The following is a 17,335-nucleotide window of genomic DNA, read 5'->3' on the forward strand; positions in this document are numbered from 1 at the left end:
AGAGAGCCAGGGACGTTTGCCAAGGATCCCAGCCAGGCCGAGGGCCGGCCCTGCAGGAAGCGATGGCAGGTACAGGAAGGAGTAGTAAGGGTGAGACGGCGCTGCACTGCTGCGGGCGTTGCCCAGAGTCCGTCCGTGCAGGCTGAGCTGGGTCTGCCGGTCCTGCCGCAGCGAGAGGGAGGCCCATAAACAGACCCTTGGGGCACCGTGGGACCGAGCGCTGTTCCCCTGTGTCCCCGTGCAATCGGAGCCGAGGAGAAGGGCACGGTTGGGTCTGCCTACAGGTGGTCCGGGCGGCTTCCTGAGACGGCATGGTGCACGCTTTGGTGTCCTGCCCGTCTCTCCTGGGAACGGCATGTCCTGGTGCACGCTGCGGGCTCCAGCCACCATGCCCGAGCGCTCTGCCGCAGGCTCTCCGGGCTCGCTCAGCCCATTCCTGGGGCCGGCCACAGTCTGGGAGCAGAGCTCAGCCAGCGACGGGGGCAGAGGGGAGGCCAAACGGTGCACAGCCCACTCTTGCTCCCTTGCCTCCCAGAGGGAACACTTGCCCCGAGGTCCTGGGGCTGAGCTCCAGGCATCCGTGGCAGTGACAGTTTCCTCCCCACACCAGCCAGTACTTCCAGAAGCAGCCTCTAAAGGAAATCAGGAACTCAAGCCCTGGTCTCAGAGCTTGAACTGCTCGGTGGGTAAAGGTGGAAAGGAGAGCAAATGTCAGACGCAGCAGCGGCTCACCACACATCACCCCCGCATGTGGACCCATGTCCCAGACCTGAGAACGGTGCTGGGCCTTCTCCACAGCCCTCCTGGGGGTCAGACGTAGGAACAGGGCATGTCGCAGAGACACCGGGGTACACACTGCAATCCTGTCCGTGTCCATTCAGAGACTGCGCAAAGGACAGACAACACGTTTGCTACGGTTTCCACTAGGCCCCAAACTGGAAGGAGTCCAGGCGTCCGTCAGCAGAGCTGCACTGCGTCCATACCCAGAACACGACTACAGTAGTAAGGGCCCAACTACCGATCCCTGCAACCACAGCAAGACAGCTCAGAAAGATCACGCGGGGACAAACACGTCTTGCACGTGATTCCATTCTATGGAGTTCTCAGAGCCGCTCGGCTAGAACCAGAGAGGGGCTGCCTTTGGGGTGGAGGCCGGCACTGGCTGGGAAGGGGCGTGAGACGGGCATGTTCTGTATCTCCATAGGGTTTGGATTGGAGGTGGGGGGGATGTCACCAAATCGTGTTGTTAAAATCTGTACATTTTGCTGAATGTACCTTGCCCCCCCCAAACAAGGCACTGCTAACAAATCTTGAAGTCCAGTTAACAATGTGTGTGCTGAGGGGTTTATTGGTATCAGCAATTGCCTGTCCAGCACATGAAAATAAGAGCTGGACGGAGGAGTAGCTGAGGGACGGAGACAGGAGGTGGCGTGTGATGAAGCAAGTGAAACATAGGGGAATCGCAGGACCAGGGTGTTCACCGCACGGTTGTACGGATCTTTCTGCACCTTTGCGAGTCGCCCTAGGAAAACATGGGGAAGGGAAGAGACTACAGCCCCACGCCAGGTTGGGGGCCAGGCACATCGCAGGGGGGCGCTGTAGGGTCTGAGGGTGGAGACTGCCGGTCAGGCTCATGTTGAGAAGCCCTAATGAAGACTCAGTCTGGGGTCGTGCTAAGTGGTTGGAAACAAAACAGTACACGGGTTAAGCTGTCGCATAGTCTGGACGTGCCGTGATGGGAGGAGGAGGGTCCCCAGGATGGTGAGCTTCGGGAGACACACAGAATGCTGGGGTGCCAGGGTCTGGGGGACGTGCCCTGGGAGCTGGGTGCAGGAAGTCAAGGCGGCACCAGGTTCCTGGCTCAAGCCACTGGTGGACGTGGACCAAGCTTCCGGGCTGTAGACCTGATGGCTTTGGGTGTTCCCAAGACAGGTGGCCTGCCCCTGTGCCCTCCCCTCTTGCTAGTGGCTGGGCATCGGGACACAAGATGGAGGCACACTCCAGAACTTAGATCCTAACACTGAGAGCCAAGCAGGAGCCTCTTCCCTGTAAGACCCAGGAGTAGCCCCTGGAGGCAGAGCTGGGGAGAGGGAGAGCGGTCAGCCTGCCGCAACCCCCGCTCTGCCCCTGCCGTGCTCCTGACTCCAAGAGCAGCTCCCGCTTTCCCTGCAGACAGCCGTGGAGGACCCCGAGCAGGACTGTTTCCGCCCTCTGGCTCCCTTTCCTGTCGGCAGAGATCCCACGAGTGGAGTGCTGTCGGTCCTCAGTGGCCCCAGGTTACTTCAGGGGGTCGGGACGCTCGTGCAGACACGGAATCCAAGCCTCACTCAGCGAGAGGAAGAGGGAATGAAAGGTCAGCCCGTCATGTGCAGATAAAAATGTCCCCGGGATCCTGAGCGTGCCTCCAGATGGTTTGGGTTCCTTGTGTGATTTCTCCCATCACCGACAACAGGAAGAATGTGTGAATCAACTCTAAGATGTGAAAAAGAATCCCCACGCACGTACCCCTGGGCAGAACAAAACTCACGGAGAAGACAGGGGTTGGAAGTGTGAACGCTGCTGTGATTTTCCAGAGTGGAGTTTTCACTCCTCCGGACAGAAGTGCTTTGCAGGGTCTCCACGTGGAGGGCCGCATGGCCATGTCCTGCATTCTGGAAAATGTCTGTGGTGCTCCGGCTGTCCCACCCGGCCCCCTCTGGAGTCCGGGATTCCTGAGGAGGGTGTGCTGGCAGGAGCCGTCAGACCTGCCCACAGAGCATCTCGAACCTGGAGACAGAAGAGCAGCCCCAGAAGGAGAAACCAAGAGCACGGCCCTCGCGGGGACTGTGGCGAGCCGTGGGGCCCGTCGGAGGATGGCCCGAGGACGTTCCCGTTCTCCAAGGAAGCAGTGGGGACCACAGCTCAGAGGCCGGGCCTCTGATGTGGGACAGCGGGAAGCCGGAAGGTAGGAGGGTGCTGTCCGTGGAGGTTGGTGGCTGGAGCTGACGACACGCGTGTCACCTGGTGAAGGATGGCCACGCCACCTAATCATGACTCATCCACGGCCCTTCCATACAGACGTTCTCTTTCAATAAGGAGCTCCCCAAAGGGCAAGATCCATATTTGTAACCTGAGAACGTATCCAGAAGATCTGGGAGCAACACCGGCATAGCGCAAACGACGTTAGCCACGCACTCCGCGTGCGTGTCCCGCAGGCGGACGCTACAACAGCCACGGCATTGTTCCAACACTCCGCACCTCTGGCCCGGCTCTCGCTGCTCACACGCTGCTTCTGCTCACACCCCACCCAGTGACAGCCTGGCCGCCATGTGTTCCCACGCGGCTGCTGCCCCCGCCCCGCTGAGCAAGGTGTGAAGCAGAGAGACGGAAATCTAGGTTGCTGGAAAACACGAGCGAAACACGCCAAGCTCTTCACTGTGGTTGCCCCTGGGGCTGACGGAGGGAGGTCGGAGATGAACGTTGACCTCTTCAAGGAGGGAGGAAGGAAGGAAGGGGAGAAAGATTACTTGAGGGGGGGGTCAGGTTTTGCTTTATTTTTTCAAGTTAAAGAAGAAACAAATCATTACTTCGAATTCTCCAGACAGTATGGATATTTTTTCCAACTCAGTGGTCGCAAAGCTAAGTGACCCCGAGAAGTAGCCAGAGTGGCCCTCGCTCTCCAGCCAACCAGCTGGACACTGGTCCCCTGGACCCCGAAGAGGCCCCTCGGGGGCAGGTCTGGGCAGAGCCCGCTCACATAATGAAGCTCTACCGACGTGAACCTACTTCTTTGCTGTCTCAAAACCTTACGTAAGTGCTCGGTCCTGCCTGCTTCTGTGGTCTTCCCCTCACGCGTTTGTAAGATCTGCAGGCCGGCGTCAGGAGCTGCCAGCGTCCCGGAGGCAGCACGGCCCTCCCACCCGGAGCCGCGGTCCCCCCACAGGGCTGCCCAGCCGCGAGCAGCAGCTGTTTCTGGGCCAGAGGCAGTAATGAGCTCAAGGAAGCGCATCTGCTGCCCTCCCGGCTCGCGGGGCCTCCCTCAACACAGCTGCCCGCAAGTGGGGCCCGGCCACCTTCGCGGAGCAGACAGCTGGGGGACAGGCGTCCACTCCCAGAGCCTGTCCCCGGCACCCCCTGCCACCAGCACAGCATCCATAGCAATGCCTGGGGAGCTCGGGGGGCCAGGAGCTACCCGGCTCACCCCGCAGCCATGTCCAGCCTGCACCCACCGAGCCTCAGCACATGGGGGCTCGGGGTCATCAGGGACTATCACAGCAAGGTGGGCTGGGTGACCCCATCTGGCTGGAATCTGGACATCCCGGCTCCCCACGTGACCTATAGGAACATCACCTGGCCAAGCCTCCCTTTCCTGCACACACAGTCAGTCTGTCCATCTGTACCATGGAGTGCAGCAGGATGCCAGCCACTGCAAGGTTAAAGGGACGTTTATGCAGAGGGACCAGTCGTGCATGACACGGAGGGGCCCCCGTTTCCCAGACACCAGGAGATGCAGCGGTGGGTAATGTGCAACCCACTGTGCGCTGGGGGGACTCTGAGTCAGACTCCCAGAGACAGGTGTCCCCCAGGCCACTAACAGGTGCTCCACACAGCTGTGCCCCCCCACACCCGCTGCCCCTCCCCTCCCCACCCGGAGCACCCTCAGCCCAACAGACAAGGACTTATGATGACTCCCGACTTAAAGGAGTTTCCCAAGTCCCTCCTGACCTCCTGACCCTCTCAGGCTGCAGGAAGGGCTACACGGGACCATAGTGGCCTAGGGGTCCAGAGACTTGCTTCTGACCCCAGAACTTTCTGGAAACCTTTACTTTCCTACTCAGCCATTCTGTGAATCTAATTTGCTGTCCTGAACTGGAGAAAACCTAAGACATTTCCAGCAGAGCAGACCCCTTCACACATCTCCCTGCAGCCTCAGGCTCGTGGGTGCTCCCGTCCCTGAAGGGTCTGACCACACGGAACTCAGCCATTCTGCAGAGGGTCACGCTCAGCCCCGCCTGCAGGGATGAGGCTGTGTGGCGTGAGCCAGTCTCTCTGGGGTGCAGGGTCTCTCCAGAAAGGCAATGCCAGCCCAGGACGAGTAGGCATGTGGGTTCGTGAGGGGCCAGCTTCACGGGAGGGAGGAGCGGAGCCAGAGGTCCTGACGTTTGGGCTCTGGTCTTTGGCCCCCCACTGCTAAAGCCGACAGAGAAGTTGGGGGGGGGGCCTTCCAGGTCTGTGCATCCCATTCCCGGAGGAGGCGCCTCTGGCCACACTCAAGTCTGCACACGGAGCTTGCAGGGTGGACGTCCCGCTGTCTTCATTCGAGGGGTCTCCTCGGGACTTGACTTCCTCCTCTGCAGCCCAGCCCGAGCCGAGGAGGGAAGGAACTGGCGACCTCCACCCACTCGGACAGGCTGCATGAGCTGGAGAGCAGGATTCCTGGGACAGCCAACTCCTGCTAGCGGCTCAAACCCCGCGGCCTCCGGCAGCTCCAGGACAAGGCCTGAGCACAGAGATGCCGACGCAGGCAGATGAAGGGGCAGACCAGCAGGTCAGCCGGGCTCGGGGTGGGTGTGCAGGGCCCGCCCTGTCCGCTCCACAAGCAGTCCTTCCTGGGGAGCCTACTGAGGGGCTCGGGGGAGGGAGATTCTGGGGTGTTTGTGAGGAAAAGAGTTGTGAGAGAAGTGGATAAGGGGGAGGGGAAGCCCAGGAGGGCTGCAGGTGCACAGGCCGCATCTCAGGGCCCTCGCGCAATGCAGGACAGGACTCTGGCCCACGAGCCCCCGTGGGCTCTGAGGGAGTGGTCCGGCGGCCCTCTGCGTCCTCCAGCAGCAGGAGAGGGCCCGTGCTGTCAGCCCTGCCTGTGTCCTCTCTCTGCAGGGTTACCCCAAACATCCATCCCAGCCCTCTTGGGCGTTCCAGCCACTCCTCACTCACAGCTGAGGACTCTGAGGTCACCACCAGCTGGCCAGCAGGTGCTGGCTGGGCCTGGGCCAATGCCCTGTCCTCTTTCTGAGCCACCTGGCCCAGTACCCTGGGCCCCCATGACCCATCGCCAACCAGAACAGTAGCGCAAACTAAACCATGTCGGCGTTGGAAGTGGGCTGGACATCTGACTGCACACCTAAACCCTCTCCCGCAGGTCCGTGCAGATGCTGCCGCATTCAGGCAGGCCCTGGGGCAACCGGGAAGGTGGGTGGCATTGGGGGGACCAGCGTGGAGGACCCTCCCCCCATCCCTGCAGCTCTAAGGCTCTTTGAATAGAGACAAACACCCCACCCCCGGCACCACCCAAGACTCAAGCTTTCCCACAGAAGGAGTCCATGCTTCAGGAGCGTGTCCCCTCCACGAGCCTCTCCTTCCTGCGATCCAGCCAGACCCTTCTCAGAGATGTGCACAGTCTCAGGCCTGCTCACCTGCCGCACAAAATGCAACGCCCACCAGGCAAATTCCGGAGCCACCCAGCCCATCAGCTTGGCAGAGGCTGGGCTGGGACTGCAAGCCTGCTAAAAATGGCGATTTCGCCCATCCCAGCCCAAAGAGGCACAGGCTGACATTCCTGTCATAGTTGAAAGAGCTCCAGGGCCAGCTTTCTCGGCAGCTGCTCTCCACGGCAGGCTCCCAGCTCCACCCGCGCCTGGGCCTTGGTGCATTCCTACCCAAATCCAAAGCTGTTCCTGCTGCAGACCGGACTGGGGGGCCGGCTGCCCTGGGGGCCGGTGTGGGGCAAGCAGCCCATCTGTCACTGAGGCCCAGCCTGTCTGTGTCCTCACCACCGCCTGGTGCGTCCAACCCCAGATGCAAGGCTTTCCATATGCACACGGTTTCCATGGGCAAGTTAGTGTGGGGTCTGCCCTGACCACGGAGAGTGGGTCCTCCCACCTCCCCTGGAGCCACTACTGCTCCCGCCAAGGGTGGAGGGGTGCCTTCCGAGGCTGTGTCCACAAGGCCACACCACTTCTACGGACACGGGTCCCCAGAGCACCAGCCACCATGCCAGGAGGAAGCCCAAACCACGTGGAGGCACCCCCGTCAGCAGCTCCCGGGCCCCGCCCAAGCCACAGCTCTGTGGGCAAAGTGCATCCAGGTGGCCTAGGCCCGAGCAGACCGTCACCCTCGGGATGTCTTCCCGAAGGCCCTGCCCCAATGCCTCGGCCTCTGAACCCTCCCACTTCACGCATCGACGCCCAGAGTGCAGGCAGGAGGCCTGCCAGGACTTCCTTTCCGAGGCCCTGAAAGTATCCTGCCCCACCCAGGGCTGCTAGAAACATGAAGCAGGGAATGGCTCTGAAGTTCAAACACCGGCTACCTACAGCGAAGGACTCCTCGGGGGCAGTGCCCAGGCCGTCCCAGGCCCACTGCCCGTTAGCGGAGTCTGCCCTGGCTTTTGCACGCAGTCAGGGTTCAAGACCTGTCAGGAGACCAGGCACAGTGACTGAGGCTACGTGCCTGGGGCAGGGGACAGAGATAGAGGGAGGCTGGGCCCCAGGGAGGTGGGGGTGTAGACACCTCCCCCCTGTCGCAGGCCAGGGGCACACCTGAGCTCTGTGCTTTGATGTCCTGTTTCTGCCCGACAAGCCCTCTTAGCTCCCAGGGAGACTGTTAGAAGTGATTCTTAATTTGCCTTTTATCAGAGACCAGAGGCAAGAGTTGAAAGCAGGAGTCTGGGGTTTTCAAAAGAACCTGTAAGACAGGGGAGGGGAGGCAGAGCAGCCTCGGGCCTTGAAAGGAAGCAAACAAACATCTGAAGCCTCCCCGGACCCACAGGGCTTGTGTCCCTGGCCTATGATGTTGGGGGTCCTCGGCTGGGTCCTCAGCTTCCTTGGCACAGCACTGGGGCGTTTCCTCCGGGGTTAGACTGTGGTTTCATTTGGATCCTGCTAGAAACCTAATTATCAAAACCAAAGGGCAGGTGCTCTTGCATTGAGTCAAATCACAGGCGAGGGGGCTGCCACCACCCAGCGCCTCTCCTCCAGCCTGGGGCTGCCTCCCGGGCCTTCCAGGCGAGGGGGAAAGGAAGTGTCCGGATGCAAGAAATGCAAAGGGAGGCAAAAAGCTTCGTGTAAACCGCCCCCAGCAGAGCCTGGCCTCCGCCAGCAAGTGGGGCCTGGCCGCTGGTCTGCTGCCTCTCCTGGGGTACCTGCCGGGAAGCTGCCTCCCTGGCCTCGTTTGGTAAGAGGTCACGGCGAAGGCCCCGGGCCAGCGGGCAGCTGACACAGCGCGAGGACAGTGGGGAGCCCCGGGGATGGGGGAGCTTGGTTCGCCCGTGGCAGGCACCAGCAGCTGGCGTGGCAACACCCTGTCTCAACCTCAGGGAGCCAAGACCCATGGGGTTAAATGTCGCAGCTTAGATGTTTTCTTCAGTTGTGGAAAATGCAGGGAACATAAAATGCACCATCTCAGCCATGTCAAGTGTGTGCTTCGCGGCTTTAATTACATTCACACAGCTGTGCAGCCGTCCCCACCGTCCACCTCCGGAAATTTCTCATCTTCCCAAACGGAAACTCTGACCCCAGCAAACACTAACTCCCCACCCCCCCCAGGCCTGACACCCCCATTTACTCTCTGATTCTAGAGTTGGGCGACTCTAGGTCCCTCGGGCAAGCGTGGGTCATTTAGCGACTGATTCGTTCGCTGAGCGTAACGTCCCCGAGTTCGTCAAAATGTCCTTCCTTTTCAAGGGTTAGTGACAGTCCGTTGTGCATTGTTTGATGGTGTGCCTGGACGTTGTGTTAATCAGGTGGGAAGACACACAGACGTGGACGTGGCTGCGCGAAGGAAGAAAGGCTCAGCCTCGCAGCTCCCCAGGAGTAGGCGGCAGGGGCACGCAGGCCCACGCGCGGGCAGCAAGGGTCAGGCGGGAGGCACAACAGAGGGGAAAATGTGGGCGAGGGCCTCACGTGGTTTCCACAAGGTGGAAGGGGGGAGGCGGGGTGAGCGGGTGTCGGGTCGGCCAGTCTGAATGATTTCAGTGGGCACCGGGGCGTGGGGCCGCCCCCGTGACCTGGGCTCTGACCCTGCAGTGATCAGTGCAGGTGAACCTGGAGCCCAAAACATGGAGACCCTGTGACCTCGGGGTCCCAGATGGCCCTGCCCACTGGGGCCGTGGATTGACACCGGCCAGAGAGCGTGAGTCTGTCTGTGACGCTGCAGTCCCCGGTGGCAGGAGGAGCTGCCATCGGACCTCAGACCATGAAGCTCCCCGCCCACCTCCCCAGTTACATGGGAACGGTCCCGGACACCCGCGTCCCGCGTAAGGCCGATTTTCTGACTTTCTGATTTTCTGCCTTTCTTCCATATTTACAAGCCATTCACTTGCCCCCGTGAGGACAGACAGTGTCAGGTGCAGGGTGGGAAGGGAGAGGCAGGAGAGGACAGAGCATGAGACTCTGCCCTGGGGCTCAGTCTGTCCCGCACTGCACCCTCGGACATCCAGGAAGATGAGAAAGGGCTCTCCCCACCTGAAGAAGGGACAAGAAGGTGGTGCCTGAGTCTCTAGGACCAGAAGCCGCCCCGCAAGGGTGCACGGGCCTCCACCATCGACCAATGGCGAGCCAGCTGTTGCTTGGGGCACGTCCTTCCCCCAGAGATGTTCTAAGACGGAGTGAGGGAGACGAACTTCGAGAGCACATGTCACAGATTCTGCAAAATCTGTCAGATTTTAAAACCTAGGGTGCAAATGGATTAGCCAACCAGCAACGATGACAGCTTAGGCGACGAGTCACACGCTGCCAGGGGAAGGCCTCAGGGTTTCTGAGGGTCCCTCGGACATCGGTGGCCTCGGGGGCGGTGCTGGGACAGAAGCTTTAAGGCACGCCACCGCTACGGTGGGGCAGAAAGCACGGAGCGTGCTGGGGCCCGGGGCTTGGGAAGCAGCCGTCGGGGCGGTCGGGACAGAACAGGGCCGTGTTCAGGGCCGTGTTTGATGCAAAGGCACAGTGGCGGATAATGTGCGGGAGAGGCCGTGAGGCACCTGTGAGCCGCCTGGGGCGGGGAGCAGGCTGGCGGGACGCCCCCGGCCAGCCTGCTGGAGCGCCGAGACTGTGCGATCCTGCCGTCCTGCAGGGGCGAGGCCCAAAGTGGTAAGGCCCTCACAAAGACCCGGGGAGTTCAATTCGGAGCTGGAAGTAAACCGTAGGAGAAATCACAGGAGTGTGGTCAGACCTTCGGAGACTCGGTGCCGTGAGAACCCGCGTGGCCGAGGGGACCACCTCCCGCTCGCAGGCAGCAAATGCTGGATGGATTCCACGCATTGATCTCAAGGATGGGCACCATTGCCCGGGGCCTCTGTGCCTCCTGGTGCAGAGAAGGCCAGCCGGGAAAGACCCAGAGGGTCACGGCGGGGACTAGCAGGGAAGGGGACAGCATGACAGCCCCCACCACGATCCGCCCAGGGCCCTCTGCGCACGTCACCCTGTGTCTCCCAAGCCCAGCTCCTACTAAGCATCAAGCACTCCCGGGGCGAGGGAGCACCTCTGTCCCCAAAGCACATTGAGCCCAGTGCCCACCTTCTCCGGAGGCAGCGCTGGCAGGGGGTTGGGGACATGCCCGTCCGCTAGTTCTGCTCTGCTCAGACCTGGTGCACTGGGCCATCCAAGGCCCTCAGAGTCTCTGGCTGGTAAGGAGAGCCCTGCGGCAGCCCAAAGGGAGTGGTGAAGCGTCAGTGGTGCCCACACATCCCCTGGCATCTGGCCAACATGCGGGCGCTGACTCAGGGCCCAATGGAGCTTGAGATGCTGCGTTTCCAAGAGACGGAGCCCCTGCTGTTGTCCAGCAACCCCACTCGAGTGCCAAGGTCCTGAGATTTGGGAGGGGCTGTTTAGCACCCCCAGTGCTTCGTCACGGTGCCCCTGCACTGCCACCCCACCAACAGCAGCACAGGGGCTCCCTCTGTGCGGGGTGAGCCCAGGCACCCCGGTTACCTGCCCAGGCCCAGAGAGCCATGATAATGCTGCGTCGTCAGGAGCCAGAGCCCTAATGACGGAAGTAACCACCAGCTTTTCCAAGTGAGGAGACACCGGTCCAAGGAATTTTTACGACCAGTTTTTCAGATCCTGCGTTGTACCCTCTTTCCTGTGATTTGAAAAAGGAGCCTATGCTCATTCACAACAAAGTGCACGATAAGAGTCTGCAAAACCGAGGAGGAAAGCCACATCCGACTCAGGATCTGCATGGCCACTGACACGGGGACTCACCGGACGAGTCAGCAGACAGTGCAGGCACAGGTCAGCGGGCCGCCCTCGCCGGGCCCGGACTTCCCGGGCGTGTGAACCTCTCGGGCGGCTCAGACGCACGCAGGATGTGGTCACCGCTGGGGAGAGGATCGAGGAAAACAAACCGAATGAAAAGGTCTTGGCTGCCGCCTCCAGCTGAGAAAGGATCTCCCGTGTGTGTGCACACGGAGGAACGGGCGTTCCTGCCCTCAGGGGCGCTGGGGGCCCGCGGAGCCCTCTGCTTTTCTCCTTCCCTCTGGCACTTCCACACCTACTCGGTGGTCCCGTGAGTGCGCCTCTTCCCTTTCCCAGGTCTCACCAGCAAGAGCAGGACAGATGGGGACACTGTCCCCTTCAGAGACGTGGGCCGAGCAGACCCTCAGGGTCATCCCTGGGAGCGCTTCCAGCTCCCGGGCATCGAGCACCCAGTACCTGACACCGTGCACAGGAGAAAGTCTGGGCCCCCGTGTCCCCAGCAAGCACTGAGCACCTGCTACAGGTTAAACTTGACCCCGGGTTGGGCGGATTCCTCTGGGAGCAACAGGGGAAGGCATCTGCCCTCGGTACCTGCCAGGCCACAGGGGGGTGATGTATGACGGGTTCCAGGGAGGGATCCCACTCACACTCGGAGAAGAACCCTGCAGAGGGACCTGTGTGACGGGGGGCAGGACGGCCTCATGGCTGTGGGGTCGCATGGGGCGCTTGGCAGAGGGCTCCACCTGCGGGCAGCTCCTGCGGGACAGGGCGGGCAAGAAGTGTGGGGGCCCCAAAGGGGGTCCCAGGGAGGGCCAGCGTGTGCTGAGAGCTCTTGGGCCCGAGGGACCGGCGGGCAAGACGCAGGTGGCCGGGGCCGGGCCTCAGCACGCTCGAGGCAGTGCCGGCACCACAGACCCTCCTCTTAGACAGCGGAGCGTTATCCTCAGACCCCGGGAGGCTGGAAGCCGGAGAGCAGAGCGCTGCAGGGGACGGTTCCGGCCAGACCTCTCCTCCTCTCTCTCACAACGGTGTCTTCTCCTTAGGACGACGCCGGTGCCACCCCAGGCCCCACCTGCACGGCCCCATCTAAAGTCAATGCCTCCCAACACAACCAAAGCAGCAGTTTCGCTCTCAACATGTGAGTTTGGGGGCGCAAACTGTCCACCCGCGGCATCTGGGAGGAGCGAGCAGAGCAACGCAGGGGAGAGTGGGAGGGGGTGGAGCGGGCTGCCCCCCATGTCAGGCAGAGCCTGCAGACCGGCTCCTGGGGCGGGACTCAGCTAGCTGACTCGAGGAGACCGGGCAGGCATCTTCCTGCAGGGATCCCCGCAGGTGACTGGAGGAACTGCGTGCTAAGTGTCATAGGGAAACCGCGGGAAAGGGGCAAGGGGCCACTGCCTCCCGCAGCCCAGAGGGCAGACAGGGAGTCCTGGCCAGAGCCTGAGCCCTCATGCTGGGGAGACACCGCCTGCAGGAGAGGTGGGTGAAGACGGACCCAGACCGTGGGGGAGCAGTCTGTCGGGACTGCACAGTCAGCTTGTAGGGCACGGAGAAGGGGAGACACGAGTGCCCTAAGGAGGGATCTGGCACGGTCCCCAGCACAGCACAGTCTCAGGGATGAGCCGCCCGAAGGCCAGGGGCCAAGGCTGCCAGGAGAGCAGTCCCCGTGGAGTGGGCACTCCTGTCAGGGTCTTCTCTCCCGGCACTGATGCCAGCACGACTGGAAGGCCCAGCTGGGAAGGGCAGGGCGCGTCCACAGGCAAGCAGACGGCATGAGCAGCTCGGAGCAGGAACATGGCCACACCTCCCTCCCCCGGCTCCCCGTCCTGGAGAAGCCTTCCGGAATCAGGGAGCAGGTATGAGCAGTGTGCGTGTGCAACAGGCTCTGTATCTTTAAGTCCCAAGCAGGCTTCTCAAGCAAAGTTCAAGTTGAGAAAGGCCTTTCGGAATGGAATGGTTGCATAAGTGTGGGATTAGCTGTACTGAATTATAAATACATGGAGGACAATGAGGAGAACACCCACCCCCACCCCCACCTCACGACTCAGCTAAAGACCAGCTTCCTTGATTCACCCTCTCTCCCATCCCCAGGTGGGTCCTCAGCTCCGGCCACACGGTGTTATCTCCGGGGTCCCGAGGTCCTGTTCTGTGCTCCGGCTTCCCCTCGAGCCTCAGCCCTCATGGGTCTCCGTCCACGGACCCTGAGGACCCGGTCTGGACTAGGACTCGTCAGTCGTCTGGGAGGTACTGCTCGAAGCCCCCCTGCCCCCAAACTCCGGGCACTACTGTCATTTCCACACATACAGGTGAGCAACAGGTCCGAGCAGAGCAGGTCACCTTCCTCGTGCCCAACGTCTGGTTATTTCGTGACAAAACAGGGTTTGGACCCAGCTCTGCTAAACCCACAGTCCCCACTTTCAGATCAAAGCATAGACACCGCTTGTGTCTTTGACAAAAACCTAGACTGGACCTCGAGAAGACCCGTAAGGTCCAGAGAGAGACTGGGGAGGTGATTGTCTCTTCCTTCCGGGCTGAAAAGGCTCTGTCTTTACAGATGTCCAAGGGTCACAGGAGCCAAAGTTCTTACTCGACTGGTGACCAGTGAGACCCAGGCGGCTCTCTGTCTCTGCCCCTTATGCCTCTGTCTCTGCTTCTTCATTTGGTCATTCAACAAATAGTAACAAGCGCCTGCATTGTGGCAGGTAACGCGCTAGGAGCTGGGGGGCCACAGAGGAAAGGGTGCGCCTGCCCGTCTTCAAAAGCTCACAGGTCACCCAGGAGAGAGGCACGCAAACAGTAACCGTAATAGTGTGTGGAGGGCCACAGTGGGCGTGCTGCAAGACCTACGAAAGCACCAAGAATCGCAGAGAAGAGGGGGCACAGGTCTGCGGGAGAGACGGCAGGCTTTGCAGAGGGAGCCCTCGGTCCTCCTAGCAGAACATCACGGTGACATGGTATCTTCCAGGGCTGACGGTGAGGAATGGCAGCGCCCTGGTGACCTCACCCCGAGCCTTTGCCCTTCGGGGCTGCCACAGCCAGTGGTCATCACAGTGATGAAGCCAGCTGGTAAGGTCCAAACCCCAACCAGCCCCCACGTGACCCTGGGGAAGGAACTCGACGTCACCAAGCTTGAGCTCTTCCACATGTGCAATGGAGACTCGTAGGCAGGCCCCACGCCACCAACAGTGAAACTGAGAAGCCGCTCCTGAAACAGGCAGGGACCCACAGGACGGCCGAGACAAGGACAGGTCTGATGGGGACACAGCCCCTTGCCTGGCTCCCCAGGACCCTGGCCGTAGCCCGCTGCCCCCGAGTGCCCGTCACAATTCCATCACAGACAGACCCACTAAGAGAGGTGGAGAGCAAGGGGCCCAGGACTCCGGGGCCAGACCGGTCTCCGGGGTGGGAGATGGAGCTGGTGTAGCTCACCAGCCAACGGGAGGTGGAGAGAGCAGGACCCCGCAGAGACGAGCTGAAGGCGGGCTCTCACCTCGTCCAGCCCCGATGCCCAGGACACCTGAGAGGGGAGCAGACGTCCGTCACTGAGCGTGCACCAGCATCTACCGTGGGGCTGGAAAAGCCGGCAGCGCGCCTCAGGAACTGAAGCTGATTCACAGACGGTGTGCGGTGCCCGGCACCCCACAGTGATGCGGGTCCAGAGTGGCTCCAACCTCACTACTGCTCCCAAATCCTGCACAACTTCTCTTGGGACAATTCCAGCCTGGGGTGTGAGAGCTGTGCGGGAGCCATAGGGTGAGAGGCTGGGGGCACGTGCCAGAGCTCAGGGCAACCCCAGGTGGCAGCCTGCAGGAACACGGGAACCTCGATCCCGCAGCCACAGGGAGAGGCGCTCTCCCGTCACCCCCAGCACAGCCCACGCTGGACCCGGGCTTGTCTGTGTGGTCTCGGGGCTCGCTGACCTGTGCCCTAGGAAGGGGAGAAGCGGCATGGATGTCCCCGCATCTCCAAACCTAGATGTTACTACCACATCCTTCCTCCAGACCTGGGGGGGCGGCCGGGGCCCTGGGGGCAGACCTCCTCTCCGCTCTGAGCACGTAAGGAACTGCCTGATCCCACGGGGTCTCTGTGTCCCCTGGCCAAAGTCGTCAGTGTCTCAGACAGGCAAAGTAAGGCAGAATATCCACTAAACCAAATGAAACTGGCTGAGTTGTTGTTGTTTTCTGAGCACAAGCAAAGTGAGATCTAGATAATTCAATTTCCCACCTTGCTGGGCTCACGGCTGGAGGGTTGGCAACGGAATGTGGGCTTGACTGTTGTCCAGAGTTGTCTGAGCTGACAGCCCCAGACAGGACCACGTCCAAAAGCAAAGGAAGGACAGACAGGCGGCTCTGCCCCACGTGGGAGTCTCTCCCAGCCCAGGAGGGGGTGAAGCTTGCCAGTTCCCACACAGCCCGTGGAATCATTACCCGCGTGACAGGCCCCCTGAGAGGCTGTCTGGCTCAGAAAAATCACAAGAAGGAACTAGAGAGAGGACAGGAAACGAACAAAAAGTGAAAATGTCCATTTCTTTTCACAACAGTTTTGCCCGAGCCGGTAGGTAGGACTGCTTCGGCTCTGGGGCTGTTTCCACGAAACGGTCTGATGTTTCCAGGACCTCGTATTCTGAGCGTGACATTTTTAAAGCATAATCATCTATATCTAAATTAAGATTAGAAGTGTTGTTTTTTACGGAAGCTGTGGTTGCGGCTACAGGCTACAGAGCAGGGTCGGCCTGGGGTCCCCGGACCCCGAGAGATTGCACGCCCGCTCCAGCCGGCGGGCGGCAGCAATCCCGCGGCCACCCTGCGGCCCTCGGCTGCTGTGGGCTCGCGGCCGGGAAGCAGGGCGCCTCGTGCACCTGCACTGTGAGTGTGACCCGAGCATAAGTATTCTCGGGCAGCACCATCGCTCCAACACCAGGGACTGCTCCAACAGTGACCTTATCAGGAATTACTACGTCTCCCTGCACCAAAACCAGGCCAAAAAAAAATAGAACTTCCGAATCCTTTTGTACTCGAGTTGGCCTGTCCGTCCATGTCCATTAGCCCTATCCTTACTGAGTGGAAGAAACCCACCGTTTCCAGCTTGAAACTGTAAGAAACCTGCTCAGAGGCTAATTTCGCCCAAAGTAAGATCCCATGTACATTCCACACGGAATTATGGCATTCCTCCGTACGCAGAGGACTAGATGCGTGATGTGCAGTACTAGCAAAGGACGGCTGTCCCCCCAGCACGGGACACACTGGGAGGCACCTCGCCTGCCCGGGGCTGCCTGTCCTTCTCCGCCCGAGCACGGGGGCTCCGAACAACTTCTATGCGTGGACCCCTTCATGCAACAGCATACTTCAATGAGTAAAATTACGAAGGAAACTAATGAGAGTGAGCGAGAGTTATAGAAACTTTTCTTTAAATCTGGAATGCTGTTCTTTGTGAAGACGCCCCATAACGCTTTGCGGTTGGCCTGTTGGCTCCCACACGGAGGTACTAAGAAGCACGAGTGAGATGGGAGGGGGTCTGCAGCCACGATCCTGCGGTCCTGCCTCGCGGGCGCTCGTGGGCGCTCCCCGTGCAGCTGCTGGGACTGCAGACGGGCGGTTACACCTTAGTGAGAACAAGGCCTTCGTCCTGCATGTTCACACACCCCCTGAATGTTACGTGCGCTCCCTAAACGCATGTGGACCCGGATTAGGAAATCTCAGTGCAACGCCTTCAGCTGGCGGATGGTGTGACAAGTCTATTTGCACAAATCCCACAATCAACTCACACAGATCTGCCACAACGTAGACTGCAAAACAAGGGCTGAGGTCCTGGGCCAAGCCGGCCACGGTCAGCCTCTCCCCAAGGCCACCAGCTTGTGACAATTGAAGTCTCAGGCCTGGCTGTGAATCCACATCCCAGCACCCCAACCGTTCTGCGAGGAAACCAGACAGAGAGAACCTGGGCAGAACGTGGCCAAGAGCCAGGGCCTGAGAGAGCCTTTAGAAGGCGCTAAATCACTCCCCTCACTCCAAAACCCCAAGGACAGCGGAGCTATCTGGAAAACAGATTCCCATGAAAGAGTCTGGGGGAGGCCAACGGGGAAGGATTTTCCGATGATTCTGCCTGCAACCTAAAGTTTCCGGAGAGGTACACAGAACAGCCACGTCACATACATTTGACCCATAAATAAT

Source organism: Ursus maritimus, unplaced genomic scaffold, assembly GCF_017311325.1.
Source record: "Ursus maritimus isolate PB19 unplaced genomic scaffold, ASM1731132v1 scaffold_34, whole genome shotgun sequence".
Lineage (NCBI taxonomy): Eukaryota > Metazoa > Chordata > Mammalia > Carnivora > Ursidae > Ursus > Ursus maritimus.